This window comes from Orcinus orca, chromosome 14 (assembly GCF_937001465.1).
Source record: "Orcinus orca chromosome 14, mOrcOrc1.1, whole genome shotgun sequence".
Classification (NCBI taxonomy): domain Eukaryota; kingdom Metazoa; phylum Chordata; class Mammalia; order Artiodactyla; family Delphinidae; genus Orcinus; species Orcinus orca.
Window position 1 is genome coordinate 34,300,358 of NC_064572.1, and position 20,491 is coordinate 34,320,848.

Sequence of the window (20,491 nt, forward strand, 5' to 3'; positions counted from 1 at the left end):
TATCTTGAAAGATTTGTCCTACTCCATCATTCCAGGCTAGAATGCTGTCTCATTCAGAGAGCAGGGTAGTACCATCATGCCTCTGCTGGGCCACAACCAAGCCCACTCCTTCCTCAGCAGACTCTTAGGCCACGAGCCTGGTAAAAAGGAGTTTGCATTCAGTGCCCCAGCGCTGTCCTACCTGTTTCCTTTTCTGTCCCTCTCTCCCCCATTCCATTCTGAGTGGTCTCCACTCCTCTCTTTTTCTTCATGCTGCATTTTTACTTATTTGTAATGAGCACCCACTGAGGTACCAAACCTCCCATTCTACCCCTGAGATACACCCCCTAAAATTTTGTTAGGAGATTGGGGCCATATGACAATTCTGGAGAGAATGTATATATCTGCCTATATGAGCCCCGAGGCAGCTGTGACATGGACTGAAATGAACTGGTCAGTGAGTATCAGATTGATTGTGTGTACATCTAAGTGACCCTGACACAGTTGTGTATGCATGTCTGTCACAGTCTGGGGAGCATGAAGAGCAGTGACATCTATGCAGGTGAAGACATTTAACAGGGGCCAGATCGACCCTCTGCTCCCTCAACCCCAGTCATGGATAAGTAGACATCCTGATAAACCCTTCTCTACAACTGTATTCAGGAGGATTTGATAGTAATAGATTACCTTTCCTGCATACACATGTGCATGTTATTAGGAGTCCAGTGGTGATTGGATAGATTAATAAGAGTGCTACAATAGTGGGATTTGGAAGCTCTTTAGCAGCCATTGGGACCTTCCAGTTCCTCTCAAAACCATCTGCAGAAGCAGTCACACATGTGATCCCCATAAAGAGCTGGGTTTTATCATGGACAAAACCCCATCATTAACTTGTACATGTTTATTTTTCTCGTGCAGCAACAGAAACATGAGGTCAGTCCAGCCTGAGGCAGTTTGTCCAAGAGGAGGTGGAGGAAGGACTGCTAAGTGATTGGAAGTCTGACTTGCCTTTCATGGCAGAAGATGACATCATCTTTCGGAAACAACAAACCCTCCGTGGTACCTCAGGGGGATCGTGAGTGGTGAGTGAGCCTCTCCCGGATGGGGTGAAAGCTCTGTTACGTTTACCTGGCCCCGAGCTGCCTCTTCAGCATCCCCTCCTTTCCCTCGCCAGCTTTACATTTCCGGTTCCAGCCAGCACCTCCATTTCCCCAAGTGGCATCTGCCTATTGCCTCCAGATTTGTGGACATTCTCTCCTCCTGCATCTTACCTGGAAACCTCTCAGTGATAGTCTAGGTCTAGGTCTCAGCTTCTGTTCTCTCTACGTACAATACTGTCTCTAACCCAGTAGTCCTCAAAGTGTGATCCCCAGACCAGCAACACTGACGTCGTGTGAGAGCTTATTAGAGATGCAAATTCGTGTGAGCCTATCTTGCTTATCTTTTTGAGAGCATGGAGGGAAATAACCATGCAGTTACCTTTCATCGTGAGGTCTTATCCATCAGATCCGTTGTCCTTTTGAGCCGAGATTGCGCCTGTTCTTGCTTGTGTCCTTTGTGCCCAGGTGTTGTTGCTGGGGGAGGTTCCGAGCCTGGCTGATGGGGAGATCAGTAAGTGTCTCTTGAATGAATGAATGAATGAATGATACAAAAGTGATTGAGAGGCAGAATCATAAGGTGGTCCAGTGCCTACGCTCTGTAGCCAGATTGCCTCGGAGCAAATCCTGGCTACCGCATTCCTGGTTCTGTGGCCCTAGACAGTTACTCAGTCTCCATGCTTGCTGGCAAAATAAGCACGGTAATGGCCCCAATTTTGTAGGCCTGGCATGTGGATTCGATGCATTAATACTGATAAGTACTTTGAACAATGCATGGCATCTAGTAAGCACCCACTATTATGAGTATTAAAAAGGACTTTAATTATGACATATTCCAGTAGCCAGAAGGATTTCGTTGGACTTCCCCAAAGAATACTTGGGATTAGAGTCTGGAATATACATATAGACAGTCTGTGACTTCCGATGGTTCGACTTATGATTTTGCAGTGTTACGATGACGTGAAAGCAATGTACATTCAGTAGACACTGTACTTTGAACTTTTCATTTTAATCTTTTCCTGGGCAAGTGATATGCGTTGCAAGACTGTCTCATGATGCTGGGAGCGGCAGCCACAGCTCGCAGTCAGCCCTGACTGACAACCAACATACAACTACTCAGTACCCAGGCAGCCATTCTGTTTTTCATTTTCATTGCAGTATTCAATAAATTACACGACAGATTCAACACTTGATTATAAAATAGGCTTTGTGGTAGATGATGTTGCCCAACTGTAGGCTAATGTAAGTGTTCTGAGCGTGTTTAAGGTGGGCTAGGCTAAGCTGTGATGTTTGGTAGGTTAGAGGAACTAAATGCATTTCCATTTATGATGCTCAACTCTTGATGAGCTTATCGGGACATAACGCCATCATAAGTCGAGGGAGAGCTTGACTTATGATTATATATATAATCTTCTGATTCTATTTCTTGGCACTTTTCAACACAGTGTCTAGAGAAGAGCTTTATTTGGTGATGTCGTCTTCCATCCAATTAACAGGGTTTATAAATTGGAAGCAGAGTTGAGGAGAATAGGATTTGCTGAAGAGTCTCTCACTACTCCCTTCACACTTCTCCTTTTGCTCAGCCCCCTTCTTTTTTTCTTTTTCCTTCTGTTTCCTTTTTCCCCTTTTTCTTTCTTGCTTTCTTTCTATCCGTCTCTCTCCTCTCTGCCCTTCTTCTTCTCCCACACTAATGACTTCCTCCTTTCTCTTCCTCTCTCTCCCCCAGATGTTTCTGGACCTATCACACTGGTTTCCGCCAAAACTCTTAAACGCCACAAAGCGTCTGAGATATTATAAATGACTCTTAACAGCGCATGGTTTTTAGCCCAAATGAACATGCTAGGAAGGTTCCAGGGAAAAGAAGCATTAATGCAAATGAAGTCCTCAAAGTTGTATTTTCACTGTACCTGAAACTGAGCTTCTTTACAATGCTTGTAGCTGAGAGCATCTTGTTGAAAATTGTCCCCAAAGCAAAGGCAGGAGGGGCTGTGCGGGGGCCACTTGGGTACACCTGGTATCCCAGCCCACCAGCAGAATGCCAGTCTCACCTGCCTTACAAAGCAGACAGACTGCAGGTTGCTGTGCCTGCTGCCTTGCGTCGGATGCTTCAACCACCCCTGCAGCTTGGAGGGCGCCTATAATGGAAAGAGTCCGTGGTCCCGCTGTGTTCAGAGGCTGGGTCTGCCCCTCACAAGTACTGAGGAGAGGATTCTGATGTTTAGTGAGAGGTTGGACAAGATTACCTCAGAGATTCCTTCAAAGTGGAAGTTCTGTGATCATGTCGATTCTTGACCTCCAAACTCTTGCTGGAGGGAACTGGAATTCTGCTGTATTGTGGGTCACCTCACCTCACCCCTCTAACCACGGAGGCCTTTTTTTTTTTTTTTTTTTTTTTTTTTGCTGTACGCGGGCCTCTCACTGTTGTGGCCTTTCCCATGGCAGAGCACAGGCTCCGGACGCGCAGGCTCAGCGGCCATGGCTCACGGGCCCAGCCGCTCCACGACATGTGGGATCTTCCCGGACTGGGGCATGAACCCGTGTCCCCTGCATCGGCAGGCGGACTCTCAACCACTGCGCCACCAGGGAAGCCCACGGAGGCCTTTCTTAATGGTCAGCATCCTCTCAGCCCTCTGGCAGTCAAACGAATCTCCTCTGGGTTCCACCTTAGCCCTGTACTCTTTCTCAAGTATAAACAATAAGTCAAACACCTCCCTCTGAAGTGGCCAAGAAGATGGGGCTTTGCCCACCCAGGCCAGCTGATGGTGGCTTTTCAGCTCAGACAGGGTGTGGCTCGATACAGCAGGGAAGTGATGGTGACAATGGACCATGCCCTCCCTCGCCTCCCCTCTCAGCAGAGAAGCCCTCTCCTCCTCCTGGGGATGCATCCTCTTCCCTTTTTAGAAGCCAGACCGAATTTCTACCCCCTTGCCTCTCGCAGCCAAACAGGTGACTCCTGCCGGGGCAGGGAGAGAAAAAGGCCATTGTCTGCATCTACCTCTGGCTCCCCTTCATTTCATTGAGCTCACGCGTTCCCTCTTCATGTCACTGAAAATGTTATTTATCGATCCTGCTGACAGCAGCAGTAAATAGAGCCCGGGCTGTTTTACATCACTGATGAGAAGGCAGGCTCCATAACTCATCAGGCCCAATCTGATTCTACATCAGTCCTCTTCCCCTTTTTTCTCTTCTGTATCTCATTACAGAAACAGGAATTAATACACATGGACAGAAGAGAAATGAGTTTGGCTGCTCTTAGGGCTTTTGTGGGAAAGCGGGCATCCTCAGTGGCTCCTTAAGAAGAATTGTCGGAGGGTCAGCCCAGTTGCTGTCTGCAGGCAGCCCTCACCCTCGCTGAGGGCCATTAGCTGTGCCCCGATGACCATAGGCTGCGGGGTCATCACACATGTGGGCTGGAGCTGAGATTTGGGGGTTACGCTAGAGATAGCCCTCAAGCATTCTTTTGAATCTCAGTGTACAGCTGTGGGCCGGGGATGGCCTGAACTGTAAGAAAAAATGGTGCGTTTTCTTGGAATACCTATTTTCCTTTAGATGGAAGAGGAAATGTATATTAAAAGAAACACACATTTTAATGTGGGGTTGACCCAAATGGACATGAATTTTAACGGGAAACTTCCAAGACATTTCGCTTTTGTGATGAGCCCCTTGGAGCTATGCTTCAGACCTCAGTAACGGGCAGTCCCTTTACTCAGGCTTTGGAGCCTTCTCAAATAAAATACTTTCAGAAGTGAGCCAACCTACTTACCCTACTCTTCTGAAAGCACCATCCTTAAACAGGGACCTTGCTTTGTGTTGAACCCACAGCAATAGCCAGTGAGTCTACCCCAAGACAAGGGGTATCGAGTGGAATCCGTGCTGGATGTAGGGTGGGAACACTGAGATTATTTTCCGGGCCCATCCCTTTGTTGCTGGACTTCAGGCGTATAGCTCCTTTTCCCCAAAAACTCACTATCCTCCTCTATTTAATGGGGGTGGTGGTATCTGCCTGCCTGGGCCCTTGAGCAATAACTGAGACAAAGAGGGGAACTTTGCTTGTCAATAGTCTCGTACATGGGATTTTTCTTCAGTATTAAAGCACAATCAGCACCAATTTCTGATGGCAGGTACATCATCGTCATAGGGGTGCATGAAAGGACTCCATGTTACAAACTGTCCCACCATGTAAAACACAGTTCTTATCATTATTGAGCACCCACTAGCTGAATTAAGGCCAGGCATGGAGAATACTAAGTGGGACTACAAGACGACTCTGATCTATGGAACTCCCCGTCTAACTGAGAAAATTAGACAAATGTCACCAATGTGGGACAGCTAGCAAGCAATAGCTAGATTGTGCAGGTGAGCTGTGTGTTCAGACTTTATAATAAAGAAAATAGGACAATCACAGTGAATCTTTACGGAGGTTTAGTGTGTGCTAGGCATTGTCCTAAGGGCTTTACCTGTAGTTATCTCTTCTAGACCTTCTAACAAACCTCCAAAATGTATCTTCTTTTATAATTGAAGAATGGAAGCTTAATGAGATGAAGAGCCTTGCCCACGAGCCTGTAGTGTTTGCACCAGATTTGTTTGACTTGAAAGCCTCTGACTAAAAGGCTTTCCCAGGGAGCTGTGACCATGTGGGGCAGGCGTGCATGAAAGTTGCCAAGGAAGTCCGATTTTCTTCACTTCTTATCCCCTGAGCACTAGAGCTCCGGGACCCCTCATTGTGCCTCAGTTTCTTCATGTGCAAACTAAAGTGATGGACTTAGTTGATCCCAATTGTGAGGCTCTAGATACACTTGTGAAAAGGGAAACTAGGCAGATTCAACCTCAGTCTACAAACGCTTCTAATAGGTTTTGAAGTCTTTATTCCAAATGGAATGAAAAAGGGCATGATACAACCCTAAACTAGGCCTCATTTATCTCGCAGAAGATGATGCATTTAATTTTGGAAAAATAGAGGTAGGGTAAAAACTGCACAACTCATCCACTGCTTTGAAATAAATTTTGAATATATATGTGTGCATGTATGTGTGTGTGTGTATATATATATATGCCTGTATATATTGAAATATAAAATATAGATGTTTGTATATAATATATATGGTATATATGTACGTAAGTCTAGGTATATGCATACAAATATTTATCATTACTATCATTGCAATTTTTATTCCCCTGCTTGAATTTTAGGCTGACTCTCCCTCTCTTCTACTCAGAGCTTAGAGCTGTGAGTACTGAGACATCGGGAAATCCCAGCTTTTACTCCTTTATTCGCCATCTTTAGAAGTTGCTGCTTCTTGTTCTCTAGCTATTTCATAGTTCCTAACTTTGCTTAAAAGCATTTCTAATTCCTCACACTGAAAAGTGGATTGCAAATGAAGTTTAATACGGAATGTTTTGTACCAAGAAAACTAATGCCCCATTTTCCCCCCTAATGAATGCCAAAATCATCACAGACTCAAGGCTCATGAATAATGTATATCGTCCAATTAAGTGCAAATGCTGTTCAGTTCTTGCAACCGGTATGTGATGCCAGTTCTGGCCTCAGAATGGGCCCTGAGGGTGGGGTTGGGAGAAGGGCTTGAGGAGGGTTGAGGTTGTGTGTGTGGATGTCTGACAGCTAAGCCCCTACAACTTGTAGCGTGCTCATTATGTCCTGGGAGCTAAACTTCCCATGCTCGAGTCCACAGAGAGGTGTTTTTTTCCAACCATAAATAGAACTTATCTAAAATTTCTAAATCCTTAGTCTCTAATAGCCTGGGAGCTCTTGCCTGGTCATGTAAAACCATCAACATTTTTGCCTTTAAAACCATCAACTCTAATTGGCCAGCAGACCCCTCTCCCCAAGCTGAACTGCTTCAGGTGGTCAACCTCTGGAGGCTGACCCTCCGAGGGAGATGCAGCAGTGATTCTTTGCACCCAAAGAGTACATTTTATTCTTTCGGGTCCTGATCCAGATGTCTTTCTTCACCAAGAGATCCTGGCAGCCTTTTAAGGCTGCTAAACTGGGTGGGATTTTGGTTTTGGGGTTTTGTTTTTTGTTTTGTTTTAGCATTTGTTTATTTATTTGCATACAATACTGTGGTCAGGAGCTTGTTAATTCTCCAGGGAAACTGTTTGCAATGCATCACTGAGGCGACAACTTAACAGTTCACACTGATCATTCCCTGTGGTCTGCCATGGTGACGGTGATGCTTTCATGTGTCGTGAGCATGAATTGGGTGCGTTCTTTATCTTCCACTGCCAAAAACACAGAGCCAGGAGGACATGATATCAAGTCATTGCTTTCACACACCTGGTAAAGGTGGTCATTTCACATATCTGGGCCTCAGTTCCCTCATCAGGAATAGAAGATGGTAACTGACGATTGTTTTATCCAGGTGGGTGTATAAAGTAAAAGCGGTATTATCTGTGAATCCTGAAGCCTTGTGCAAATGTTTGTAACTGTCCTCTTGGCTTTGAGTGTATAGACATTCTCACTTGCAGCTTCACGACTGGACATGACAAATCTCTATACCTTGGGCTTGCCCAAGCCTGATTAATGTTGTTCATAGAAATATTCATCCATCAGGGTTTGCATTTGTAGCATTTAGTTGTGTCAAATATCAGAGCCAGCCAGCGGTTTCTTAGAATTACAGCGCCTAATAATGAATGCTGGAGACAGCATTTTTTTCAGCCTAAAATCTCTTCTTACAACTCAGGGCTGATGAGTACTGCCCTACATTTCTCGATGGATCCAATTTAACACCAGGCGAAGCAGTGACTCAGACTAACTTAAATATCTCAAGATCAGTTTCACCTTTTCCTCTGAGGCCGTATCAGTTCAATTGCATAAGTGCAAATTTATTGAAAGTGGTTTGGTGCTTAGCTTTTCTCTATTGGCAGTAATGGACTTTAAATTTATAGCAGGCTGATGAATTTCAGATAAGAGAACCATTACCTTACAAAAACATTAAGGAAAAATATATAACTACAATTGCTGAACCTCAAATGCATACTGTTTGAATGAGGGGAGATGGATGAGGTAGGCTGACATTTGCAAATGCAATTGCTCTCCATCCTCATGGTGCTAGCCCAGGAGTTTGAAAGCATGGCATATTCCAGAAAGGGCTCGGGATAGTTAGGCATTACAAGTGCATTATAACAAAATAGCAGGAGTAGGATATGATCTAGAGGTGAGGGATTTTTCCTTCTCTTAATTAATATAATTGAAGGTGTCTTTTGGCAATGGACCAAGGCTGTCATAGGGCTTGGGTGGTTCATTTGGTACCTGTGATGTCCTTTCCCATATGTTATTTTCCTTTTATACATGGCTTTGTCTTCCCACAGGATGGGACTCTGGCATTGTGTAGACTAAAATGAAGGATGCCCAGTACAAATGTGAGGTCCGAAGAGACCTAGGCTTCTCCATTTTCTTAGGACTTCCGGTATACTGGGGTGGGGGGGGGGAAGGAGTGAAATTGAAACAGTTATATTTTAAAATATTTTGTTATATTTTTAAATATGCTGAACAAATTAACTCTTTAACTTAAAAAAATGCAATAGGGCTTCCCTGGTGGCACAGTGGTTGAGAGTCCGCCTGCCGATGCAGGGGACACGGGTTCGTGCCCCGGTCCGGGAAGATCCCACATGCTGCGGAGCGGCTGGGCCCGTGAGCCATGGCTACTGAGCCTGTGCGTCCGGAGCCTGTGCTCCGCAACGGGAGAGGCCACAACAGTGAGAGACCCGCGTACCGAAAAAAAAAAAAAAGCAATATAGTTGTGCCACACATAAGATAATCACAGAATTGATAAAATAGGGGTTATAGACAGTATTTTTCCACAATGGAACACAAGTTTTGGGTTGTGTGATGAACTTTATTTTCTCCCCAGTTCTGTCACGCATCTTAGCAGTTGTGTGAATAACCTCGTTTGGAGATAAAGTCTCTTTTTTAAAGTTTATTTTTATTGAAGTGTAGTTGCTTTACAGTGCTTCAGGTGAGCAAAGGGACTCAGCCATACATACATATATTCTTTTTCAGATTCTTTTCCATTATAGGTTATTACAAGATACTGAATATAGTTCCCTGTGCCGTACAGTAAGTCCTTGTTGTTTATCTGTTTTATATATAGTAGCGTATATCTGTTAATCCCAAATTCCTAATGTATCCCTTCGCTGCTTTCCCCTTTAGTAACCATAAGTTTGTTTTCTGTGTCTGTGAGTCTGTTTCTGTTTTGTAAGTAAGTTAATTTGTATCCTTTTTTTTTTCTAGATCCCACATATAAGTGACATCATATGATATGTCTTTCTCTATCTGACTTACTTCACTTAGTATGGAGGTAACGTCTTAACATGAGATCCTTTGTGGGCTTGTGTGTCAAATAGCCTTTCTGCTTTTCCATTTCCATCCCATTCCCCTATAGGACATAGCTTTCCAAAAAGTTTCATTCTTGGGCAAGTTACTTATTTTTCTGGCTCTTGTTCTCCTTATCCATAAAATGCATGTGTGTCTGTGACAGGGGTAGAGGTAGGGGATTCCCAGCGCCACTGTGGTCCAAGATGAGACCCCAAATTTCGCCAGGATGCAAGGCATTTTCCCTGCTTTTGAAGAGAAAAGTCGCTTCAGCCAGCCTGCAGGAAGACCTCTTGGGGTGGTTTCGCTGTGGTCTGGTTTCTCTGTGGTCCTCTCTCAGTCCAAGGCCGCTTCTCTGCAGTTGATGCTGTGCAGGGGGAACCAGCCACATCCGGCCCTGAGAATGAGAAGAAATGGAGGAAAAAGACATTGCATTTCTACGAATCCCCCTGACCCTCCTGAGAAGGGAGGGATGAGCCATGAAAACTGCCTGTGTCATTTTATTTATTTTATTGATGTATAGTTGATATACAATGTTGTATTAGTTTCAGGTGTACCAGCAAAGTGATTCAGTTATGTAGATAGATAGATAGATAGATATTCTTTTTCAAGTTCTTTTCCCTTACAGATTATTAAAAGATATTGAGTATATTTCCCTGTGCTATACAGTAGTTCCTTGTTGATTATTTTATACATAGTAGCATGTATATATGCTAATCCCAAACTCCTAATTTATCCCTCCCCACACCCCCTTCCCCCTTTGGTAACATAAGTTTGTTTTCTATGTCTATGAGTCTATTTCTGCTTTGTAAATAAGTTCATTTGCATCATTTTTTTAGATTCCACATATAAGTGATATCATATGAGATTTGTCTGTCTGGCTCACTTCAGTTAGTATGATAATCTCTAGGTTCATCCATGTTGCTGCAAATGGCATTATTTCTTTCATTTTTATGGCTGAGTAATATTCCATTGTATATATGTACCACATCTTCTTTATCGATTCATCTGTCAGTGGACATTTAGGTTGCTTCCACGTCTTGGCTATTGTAAATAGTGCTGCTAGGAACATAGGGGTGCATGTATCTTTTTGAATTAGAGTTTTCATCTTTTCCAGATTGGAATTGCAGAACATATGGTAATGCTATTTTTAGTTTTTTAAGGAAACACATACTGTTCTCCATGGTGGCTAAACCAGTTTACATCCCCACCAACAGTGTAGGAGGGTTCCCTTTTCTCCACACCCTCCCCAGCATGTATTATTGGTAGACTTGGATGATTCTGACTGGTGATACCTCATTATAGTTTTGATTTGCATTTCTCTAATAATTAGCGATGTTGAGCATTTTTTCATGTGTCTGTGGGCCTTCTGTATGTCTTCTTTGGAGAAATGTCTATTTAGATCTTCTGCCTATTTTTTTGATTGGGTTATTCTTTTTTTTGATATTGAGCTGTATGAGCTGTTTGTATATTTTGGAAATTAATCCCTTGTTGGTCATGTTGTATGCAAATATTTTCTCCCATTCCATAGATTGTCTTTTTGTTTTAGCAATGGTGTCCTTTGCTGTGCAAAAGCTTTTAACTTTCATTAAGTCCCATTTGCTTCTGTTGATGGATATTTAGGTTGCTTCCATGTCTTGGCTATTGTAAATAGTGCTGCAAAGAACATTGGGGTGCATGTATCTTTTCGAATTATAGTTTTCTCCTGTGTCGTTTTAGACACTGCTCCTCTGGCCTTTGTCCCAGCAGTGCAGGCAGGGAATGGAAGTCCACTCAAACTGCCTTGCACATGGAGGGGTCTTCCTGTGTGGCTTGCAGTCTCTGTCCTAGGACACCAGAGGCAGTCCAACACTTAAAACGCAGTTAGCTTTAAGAGAGAATCTTCAGGTTTCTATAAATAATGCCAGAGGGATTTGTGTAGAATGAGACATTAGTTTTGTAGTTATACACACAGCAAATTTGAAAGAAAGGGGGCTGAATTCAGTTGGCTGGTGGTTTATTATGAAAAGAACTAGCTATTAATTGAACTCAGCAAAGTTTGAATGAAATTAAATCGGCAAACACATGATGTTTTGCCAGCAGTTTTCTCAGCCAACAAACAGCTATTGGTGTGGCCCAATCTTGGAAAAGTTGATACTGTCATTCTGGGCTAAAGCAACTGACTGTGGTCCCTTGTTATAACAGCCCATTAGAAAAAACACAGACTAACGTGGCCTTGAGGAGAAAATTGTATTTTAAATGCCAATTGCAGAACAGTGTCCATAGCTGATCCAAGAACATCAATTATAATTTTAATGTGGAATCTTTAAGGCTCTATCAGTAACCCCAGGTCGTTTGTTTTTAATGTAAGGACAATGGCACACACCAAAATAGTAAAATTAAAAGTAACCATAACTATCATACTACATTTTGATTCACAGACAAACATAATTTTGAAAGTGAGAGATAATGAGAGATTATTTAGTTCAATTTTCTTATTTTACAGATGAAGAAACTGAGACCTATACAAATGACCCTGCCTTCCCTGGGGTGGAGATTCCAGCCCCATCTCCTCCTTTTAGTGTCTTGCCTTACAGAAACTGACATCATGGAGCTTCATAAATTAGGAAGGACAGATTATTTTTTTGGGTCCCATTTTAATTTTTCTCGAAACTCATAAAATATCATTAGAGTGCTGTTTAATTTTTTCTGAAAAGCAGGAAATCGTAAGATTGATAAATAGTTTAATGTGAACCTGATGGCTTGATTAATTAATCACCAAGCTGAGGAACCACTACAATTCATATGTCAATTCAGACTATTTTCGAGAAATGATTTGAATCAATTGCTAATGAAATTGAGGAATTTAGGAGCTGCTTTCTGACTTCCAAATGACAGGGCTCATATTTAACTCAAGAGACGTGACAGTTAATGACAACATTAAAAAGTGCCATGAATTATTTTCCAGATCATGGGAAAATTATAGCATCTCCCCATTGAAACAGCTCTCAGCTCATCAGCATGAAAATAAACAGCCTTAATCACATGCTAAGAAATCTTCGATGCTGTTTAAAATCTAGGTTCTTTTTCTGAAATAAACAAAGACCATAATCCTCAGGAATAATTGTAATATTTCATAACCTCTTCCTTAATACAGAGTTATAGGTGAACCTAGTCTAATTGATATGACTTCTGAAACCCTATGGAAAAAAAATTGTGGATCATTGTTCATAGATCTAATTACTTTAAATCCTTAAAATAGGTAGAGTTTAATTTTTCTTCCCTGCTTTAATTCATAGGCTGAGGTTTCCAGTCCTGTTTATGTATAAAAGGGCTAGCTTTGTACATCTTTCTGTAACTTTTCATTTCCAGCCAGACTCTTTAATTAATTTAAAGTTACATCTAGATATAACAAGACAGTTGTTATGTGTTAATGGAATATCAGTGGCAAGTGGGAAAGGGCCCTGATCAATATTTAATCTAATTAAGGTGTACACAAGGCAATATTATTATGTAATTAACTCAAAATAGCATAAGTAATACATGCCTGTTTAAATTTTTATTAATATATTTGTTAAAAATTTTTAGGTCATGCTGTTTTATGGGCTTTCTTGAGAGATATAAAAGTAAAATGTTTGTCAAGATGCTACCGTAACAACTGTTAAATGTGGCTCTTAATCATCTTAACAGTCTTTAAGGTTCCAGTGCAGTTCTAATAGTCTCACTAAGGATGAAAGATGAAGTTGCCACAGACAAGAGTCCACATGTAAAACCTTTTTGGAATGGTCTTTTAATTTTTTTCTTCTAAGTTCTCATGCCGCTTTGCAAGGAGAATGTGTGACAGGACTTGGATGTGTAAGAAAGTTTGAAATATGTTTACTATTTTTAAGTACATTCTTTAAAGAGCTACATGTTGCTGGGGAGAAAAATATATGGAACTGTAAATATCATGGGGTTACTCTACATATATCTTACGGGATTTTAATACCACAGCTTCACAAATTCCTGTAGAATTGCAATTTGGGGGGTGAACTTTGGTAGGACAGTGATTATCTCATACAAAGACCAGAATTGATTGTTATGATTTTCAGAGCTCCAAATATACAAAGTTACAATATGGGAAAACACTTAAATGAGGATCTTGAAGCCCCAAATCCAGGAATAGGCCATTGTGCACAGAAATTAACATGGGTGGTGCCGTGGGATGCACGTTTGTACTGAGTATGGTGAAGAACGGGTTCAAGGTTACCAAGTCGAAGCTCTTTTTTATAGGGTCATTGCTCACAAAGTTTGCAGTGTCTCATGGTCCCCTAAACCCCACAAGCAAATCTAGCTCTTGATCCAGAGAACCATCTACTTGAATCTACCCATTCCATGTACAGATAGGAGTGGTTAGAGGTTCTCTGATCCCTGTAGCCGCTGGAACACTGAAAATACAGGGAGAATTTTTATCCAAATAAAGATTGAATGTGGTGGCACAGTGATTTTATTCCAAAGGCTTCCATTGCTTCCCTCCATCCTATCATTTTATTGTGGAAAGAGTATTGGAGTTGCTGGGGAAATTTATTGTTCTCCGCCATTCCTGGTATGTATATCTTGCCTAAATGTTGGGATGGCATTTCTATGTTTTTATCTCTGTGAATGAGGGAGTGAGGGATAACTCATAACTTATGACTCCCCATCTCTCCTGTGCGTGATGATAGCAACAGCGTTGAATCATCATATATTATACACACAACATATTTTTCTTCCCCTCTCTTGAGAAGGGCTGCAAATGCTGAAGATGACAGTTAGGGAAGATGAAAAATCCATAAAAGGATGGAATAAAGATGTTCCAAATAGAAGTAAACTTTTAAATACTTCTGTGTGACCGTGTTTGGTAATGAAGCCATTGATACGTGTGTAGCAAGCTAACAAGAATAGCTGAAAACGATTACCTTTGCCTCTGGGCTTTGTTCACTGTAGTTAGAATTATCTTGAGTCCACAATTCCTGTTGTGCTACAAATCTTTTTTAGCTAGACAGTTTTTAGGCCTAAGCAGTTGTTAAGGCAAGTAAGGGAAAGATTCACAATGTCCTTCCTTCTGTAGGCTCATGTCTGATCCCAGTCTTATGGTGGGGCAGGACAATCAGTCTTGGAGTTCGTGGGGTAAGGGGGTGGACTTTACCAACCCAATCACAAGCCCCCCCCCTCCCATACTGTCTCCCCACAGAAATGAGGAAAAGAGAATACTGGCATTTCTTTACCCTTTTCTTATCAAAATTGAAATTTGAAAGGTTCTTGGCCAATAAAGGAAAAATTGATCTTTAATCTTAAGGAAAAGGAAACAAACCAGTGAAACTAGGAGAGTTTTCTAGTAGTCACTTCTGAACCTGATGTAATGAAAGCATTCCAACTGGCTTATTATATTATCCTCAGCTCTTAATTCCCAAAGAAAAATAGTTCTTTATTTTCTCTGTCATTCCTGAGCCTTTCTTTTTTATCAGCTTTGTTGAGGTGAACTTTACATAGAAAAAAAAAATCACGAATTTTAAACGTACAACTTTATGAGTTTGGCAATATGTACAGTCGTTTAATAACAACAGTCAAGATATAGAATAATTCCATCACCCCCACAAGTTTCCTCCTGCCCCTTTGCAGTCAGCACCCTCCCATGACAGCCATAGGCAACCACTGATGCTTCCTATTTCTGTAATTTTGCCTTTACTAGAATTTTAATTCAATGGAATCATATAAGATGGTCTTTTGTGTCAGGCTTCTTTTATTAGCATGATGCTTTTGAGATATATCATGTTGATTATTTCAGTAGTTTGTACTTTCATACTGCTGAGTAGTATTCTTTGAATGGATATGCCACAATATGTTTATTAATTCACCAATTAATATACTTTTGGTTTATTTTCTATTTTTAGCTATGAAGACTAAAGCCCATATGAACATTTGAGTACAGATCTTTAAACAGACCTATGTTTCCATTTCCTTAGAGTAAGTACTCAGAAGTGGGAATGCTGGACCAGCGGTAAAGGTAAGCGTAAATACTTAGAGACTGCCAAGATATTTAAAGTGGCCATATAACTTTGTATTCACACCAGCAATGTCTGAGAGGTCTAGCTACTTCACATCCTCGCTGAGACTTAGGTTGGTGGTCTTTTTATTTTAGACATTCTATTGGATGTGTAATAGTTTTTCATCTGGTTTTAATTTTCATTTCAATTCTGTAGAGACGTTTAGCATCTTTTCCTTCTTCATTTAGTCATATACACTCTTTGGTGAATTATCTGTTCAAATGGTTTGCCCTTTTAACAAAGTACTTTTTTTTAATAATCCATTGTAAGAGTGCTTTTTTCTGAATACAAGTCCTTAATCAGATATGGTTTTTTTGCTTTTTTTAAAATTTTATGTGAGTATATATGATTTACAATGTTGTGTTAGTTTCAGGTGTACAGCAGAGTGATTTATACATTTATATATATTTATTCTTTTTCAGATTCTTTTCCCATATAGGGTATTACAGAATATCGAGCAGAGTTCCCTGTGCTATGCAAGGTCCTTGTTGATTATCTATTTTATATGTAGTAGTATGTATATGTTAATCCCTACGTCCTAATTTATCCTTCCCCCAACTGTTCCCCTTTGGTAAACATAAGTTTGTTTTCTAAGTCTTTGAGTCTGTTTCTGTTTTGTAAATAAGTTCATTTGTATCAATTTATAGATTCCACCTCTAAGTGATGTCATATGAAATTTATCTTCCTCTGACTTACTTCACTTAGTATGATAATCTCTAGGTCCGTCCACGTTGTCGCAAATGGCATTATTTCATTCTTTTTTATGGCTGAGTAATATTCTGTTTTATGTATGGGTATGTGTGTACGTATGTATATATATATACATACATACACACACATATGTATACCACATCTTCTTTATCCATTCATCTGTTGATGGACATTTAGGTTGTTTCCATGTCTTGGCTATTGTAAGTAGTGCTGCTAGGAACGTTGGGGTGCATGTATCTTTTTGAATTAGAGTTTTCGTCTTTTCCAGATACATGTCCAGGATTGGAGTTGCAGAATATATGGTAACGCTATTTTTAGTTTTTTAAGGAAATACATACTGTTCTCCATAGTGGCTAAACCAAGTTACATTCCGAGTAACAGCGTAGGACAGTTCCTTTTTCTCCACACCCTCTCCAGCATTTATTATTTGTAGACATTTTGAGGATGGCCATTCTGACTGGTGTGAGGTGGTACCTCATTGTAGTTTTGATTTGCATTTCTCTAATAATTAGCACTGTTGAGCATCTTTTCATGTGCTTTTTGGCCATCTGTATGTTTTTGTTTTTTCTTTTTTTTTGAGAAATGTCTATTTAGATCTTGTGTGCATTTTTTGATTAGGTTGTTTTTTTGATATTGAGCTGTTTGTATATTTTGGGGATTAAACCCTTGTCAGTCACTTTGTTTGCAAATATTTTCTCCCATTCTATATGTTGTCTTTTCATTTTGTTTATGGTTTCCATTGTTGTGCTTTTAAGTTTCATTAGGTCCCATTTGTTTATTTTTGTTTTTATTTCCATTACTCTAGGAGATGGATTGAAAAAGATATTGCTGTGATTTATGTCAAAGAGTGTTGTGCCTATGTTTTCCTCTAGGAGTTTTATAGTATCAGGTCTTACATTTAGGTCTTAAATCGATTTTGAGTTTAATTTTGTCTATGGTGTTAAACAGTGTTCTAATTTCATTCTTTTACATGCAGCTGTCCAGTTTTCCCAGCACCACTTATTGAAGAGGCTGTCTTTCCTCTATTGTATATTCTTGCTTCTTTGTTGTAGATTAATTGACCATAGGTGCGTGGGTTTATTTCTGGGCTTTCCATCCTGTTCCATTGATCTATATTTCTGTTTTTGTGCCAGTACCATACGTCTTGATTACTGTAGCTTTGTAGTATAGTCTGAAGTCAGGGATCCTGATTCCTCCAGCTCTGCCCTTCTTTCACAAGATTGTTTTGGCTATGCAGGGTCTTTTGTGTCTACAAACAAATTAAAATTTTTTTGTTCTAGTTCTGTGTAATTGGAAAGGCTTTGCATTGAATCTGTAGATTGCTTTGGATAGTGCAGTGATTTTGACCATACTGATTCATCCAATCCAAGAACATGGTATAGTTCTCCATCTGTTTGTGTCATCTTTGATTTCTTTCATCAGCATCTTATAGTTTTCTGAGTACAGGTCTTTTGCCTCCTTAGGTGGTTTATTCCTAAGTATTGTATTCTTTTTGATGTGATGGTAAATGAGATTGTTTCCTTAATTTCTCTTTCTGATCTTTTGTTGTTAGTGTATAGGAATGCATGAGATTTCTGTGTATTAATTTTGTATCCTGCAACATTACCAAATCCATTGATGATCTCTAGGAGTTTTCTGGTAGCATCTTTAGATATTCTATGTATAGTATCATGTCATCTGCAAACAGTGACAGTTTTACTTCTTCTTCTCCAATTTCGATTCCTTTTATTTCTTTTTCTTCTCTGATTGCCATGGCTAGGACTTACAAAACTGTGTTAAATAAAAGTGGCAAGAGTGGACATCCTCAGAGGAAATGCTTGATCTCAGAGGAAATGCTTTCAGCTTTCACCATTGAGTATGATGTTAGCTGTGGGTTTGTCATATATGGCCTTTATTATGTTGAGGTAAGTTCCCTCTATGGCTACTTTCTGGAGGGTTTTTATCATAAATCGGTGTTGAATTTTGTCAAAAGCTTTTTCTGCATCTGTTGACATGAGCATATGTTTTTTATTCAATTTATTGATGTGGTGTAATCACACTGATTGATTTGTGGATGTTGCAAAATTCTTGCATCCCTGGGATGAATCACAGTTGTTTATGGTGTAAGATCCTTTTACTGTGTTGTTGGATTCAGTTTGCTTGTATTTTGTTGAGGATTTTTGTGTCTATGTTCATCAGCGATATTGGCCTATGTTTTTCTTTTTTTGTTATCATTGTCTGGTTTTCGTATCAGGGTGATTTTGGCCTCATAGAATGAGTTTTGGAGTGTTCCTCTGCAATTTTTAAAAATAGTTTCAGAAGGATAGGTGTTAACTCTTCTCTAAATGTTTGATACAGTTCACCTGTGAAGTCATCTGTCCTGGACTTTTGTTTGTTGGAAGTTTTTCAGTCACAGCTTCAATTTCAGTACTTGTGATTGGTCTGTTGGTATTTTTAATTTCTTCTTGGTTCAGTCTTGAAAAAGTGTACCTTTCTAAGAATTTGTCCATTTCTTCTAGGTTGTCCATGTTATTGACATTTCTTTGCTTATAGTAGTCTCTTATGATCCTTTGTATTTCTGTGGTGTCCTTTGTAACTTTTCCTTTTTCATTTCTAATTTTATTGATTTGAGCCTTGTCCCTTTTTTTTCCTGACGAGTCTGGCTAAAGGTTTATCAATTTTGTTTACCTTTTCAATGAACCACCTTTTAATTTCATTGAACTTTTCTATTGTTTTCTTTGTCTTTATTTCATTTATTTCTTCTCTGATCTTTGTGATTTCCTTTTTCCTAACATTGGGTTTTGCTTGTTCTTCTTTCTCTAGTTGATTTAGGTGTAAAGTTTATTTGAGATTTTTCTTGTTTCCTGAGGTAAGATTGTATGGCTAGAAACTTCCCTCTTAGAAATGCTTTTGCTGTGTCCCAAAAGTTTTGGATCGCTGTGTTTTTGTTTTCATTTATCTCTAGGTATTTCTTTTATTCCTCTTTGATTTCTTCAGTGATCCATTGGTTGTTTAGTAACATATTGTTTACCCTCCACGTGTTTGTGTTTTTCACGGTTATTTTCTTCTAGTTGATTTCTAATCTTATAGTATTGTGGTCAGGTAAGATGCTTGATATGATTTCAATTTTCTTAAATTTACCCAGGCTCTTTTTGTGGCCCAGCATGTGATCTATCCTGGAGAATGTTCCAAGTGCACTTGAGAAGAGTGTGTACTCTGATGCTTAAGTTCATCTGGTCTAATGTGTCAGTTAAGGCCTGTGTTTCCTTATTGATTTTCTGTCTGGATGATCTGTCCATTGATGAAAGTGGAGTGTTAAAGTCCCCCACTATTATTGTGTTACTGTCAATTTCTCCTTTTATGGCTGTTAGCATTTGCCTTATGTATTGAGGTGCTCCTAGGTTGGGTACATATATATTTTCAATTGTTATAGCTTCTTCTTGGATTGGTCCCTTGATCATTATGTAGTGTCCCTCTTTGTCTCTTATAAGTCTTTATTATAAAGTCTCTTTGGTCTGATATGAGCATTGCTACTCCAGCTTTCTTCTGATTTCCATTTGCGTGGAATAAGTTTTTTCATCCCCTCATTTTGAGTCTGTATATGCCCCTAAATCTGAAGTGAGTCTCTTAGAGACAGCATATATATGGGCCTTATTTTTGTATCCATTCAGCCAGTCTGTGTCTTTCAGTTGGAGCATTTCCATTTATGACTAAGGTAATTATTGGTATGTATGTTCATAGTGCATCTTGTTAACTGTTTCTGATTTGTTTTTGAAGCTTCTCTTTATTAAACATTTCTTGTACCTCCTTGGTCTGTGACTCCATTCTTTTTCCAAGATCCTGGATCATTTTTACTCTTAATTCTTCTTCTGGCAGATTGCCTATGTCCACTGCTCTTAGTTCTTCTGGAGTATTATCTTGTTCCTTTTTCTGCAACATATTTCTCTGCCATCTCATTTTGTCTAATTTTCTCTGTTTGTGGTCTCTGTTCCTCAGGCTGCAGGATTGTAATTCTTGGTTCTGCTGTCGGCCCCCTGGTGGGTGAGGTTGTTCCAGGAGCTTGTGCAGGCTTCCTGGTGGGAGGGACTGGCTGGTGCCTTCCCACTGGTGGGTGGAGCCAGGTCTTGTCCCTTGCGTGCACAGGGTTGCATCAAGTGCTGTGTTCATAGACAGCTGTTGGCTCAGGATGACTTCAGGCAGCCTGTCTGCTGATGGGTGGGTTTGTGTTCCCACCCCGTTGGTGGTTTGGCCTGAGGCGTCCCAGCACTGGAGCCTGCAGGCTGCTGGGTGGGTCCCCATCTCAGTGCCAAAATGGCAGCCTCTGCGAGAGCTCATGCTAATGAGTATTC

The 20,491-nt window shown here is 40.3% G+C and overlaps 1 long non-coding RNA gene across 1 annotated transcript in view; it reads left to right on the forward strand.

The window, feature by feature from the left end:
* Positions 1–16,498, forward strand: part of LOC125961098 (uncharacterized) — a 63,584-nt gene extending 47,086 nt beyond the window's left edge. Inside the window, exons 2-3 of the long non-coding RNA XR_007471413.1 lie at positions 898–1,061; positions 15,300–16,498. This is a non-coding gene — a long non-coding RNA (uncharacterized LOC125961098). The remainder of the gene's footprint in view (positions 1–897; positions 1,062–15,299) is intronic.
* Positions 16,499–20,491: the final 3,993 nt, after the last annotated feature.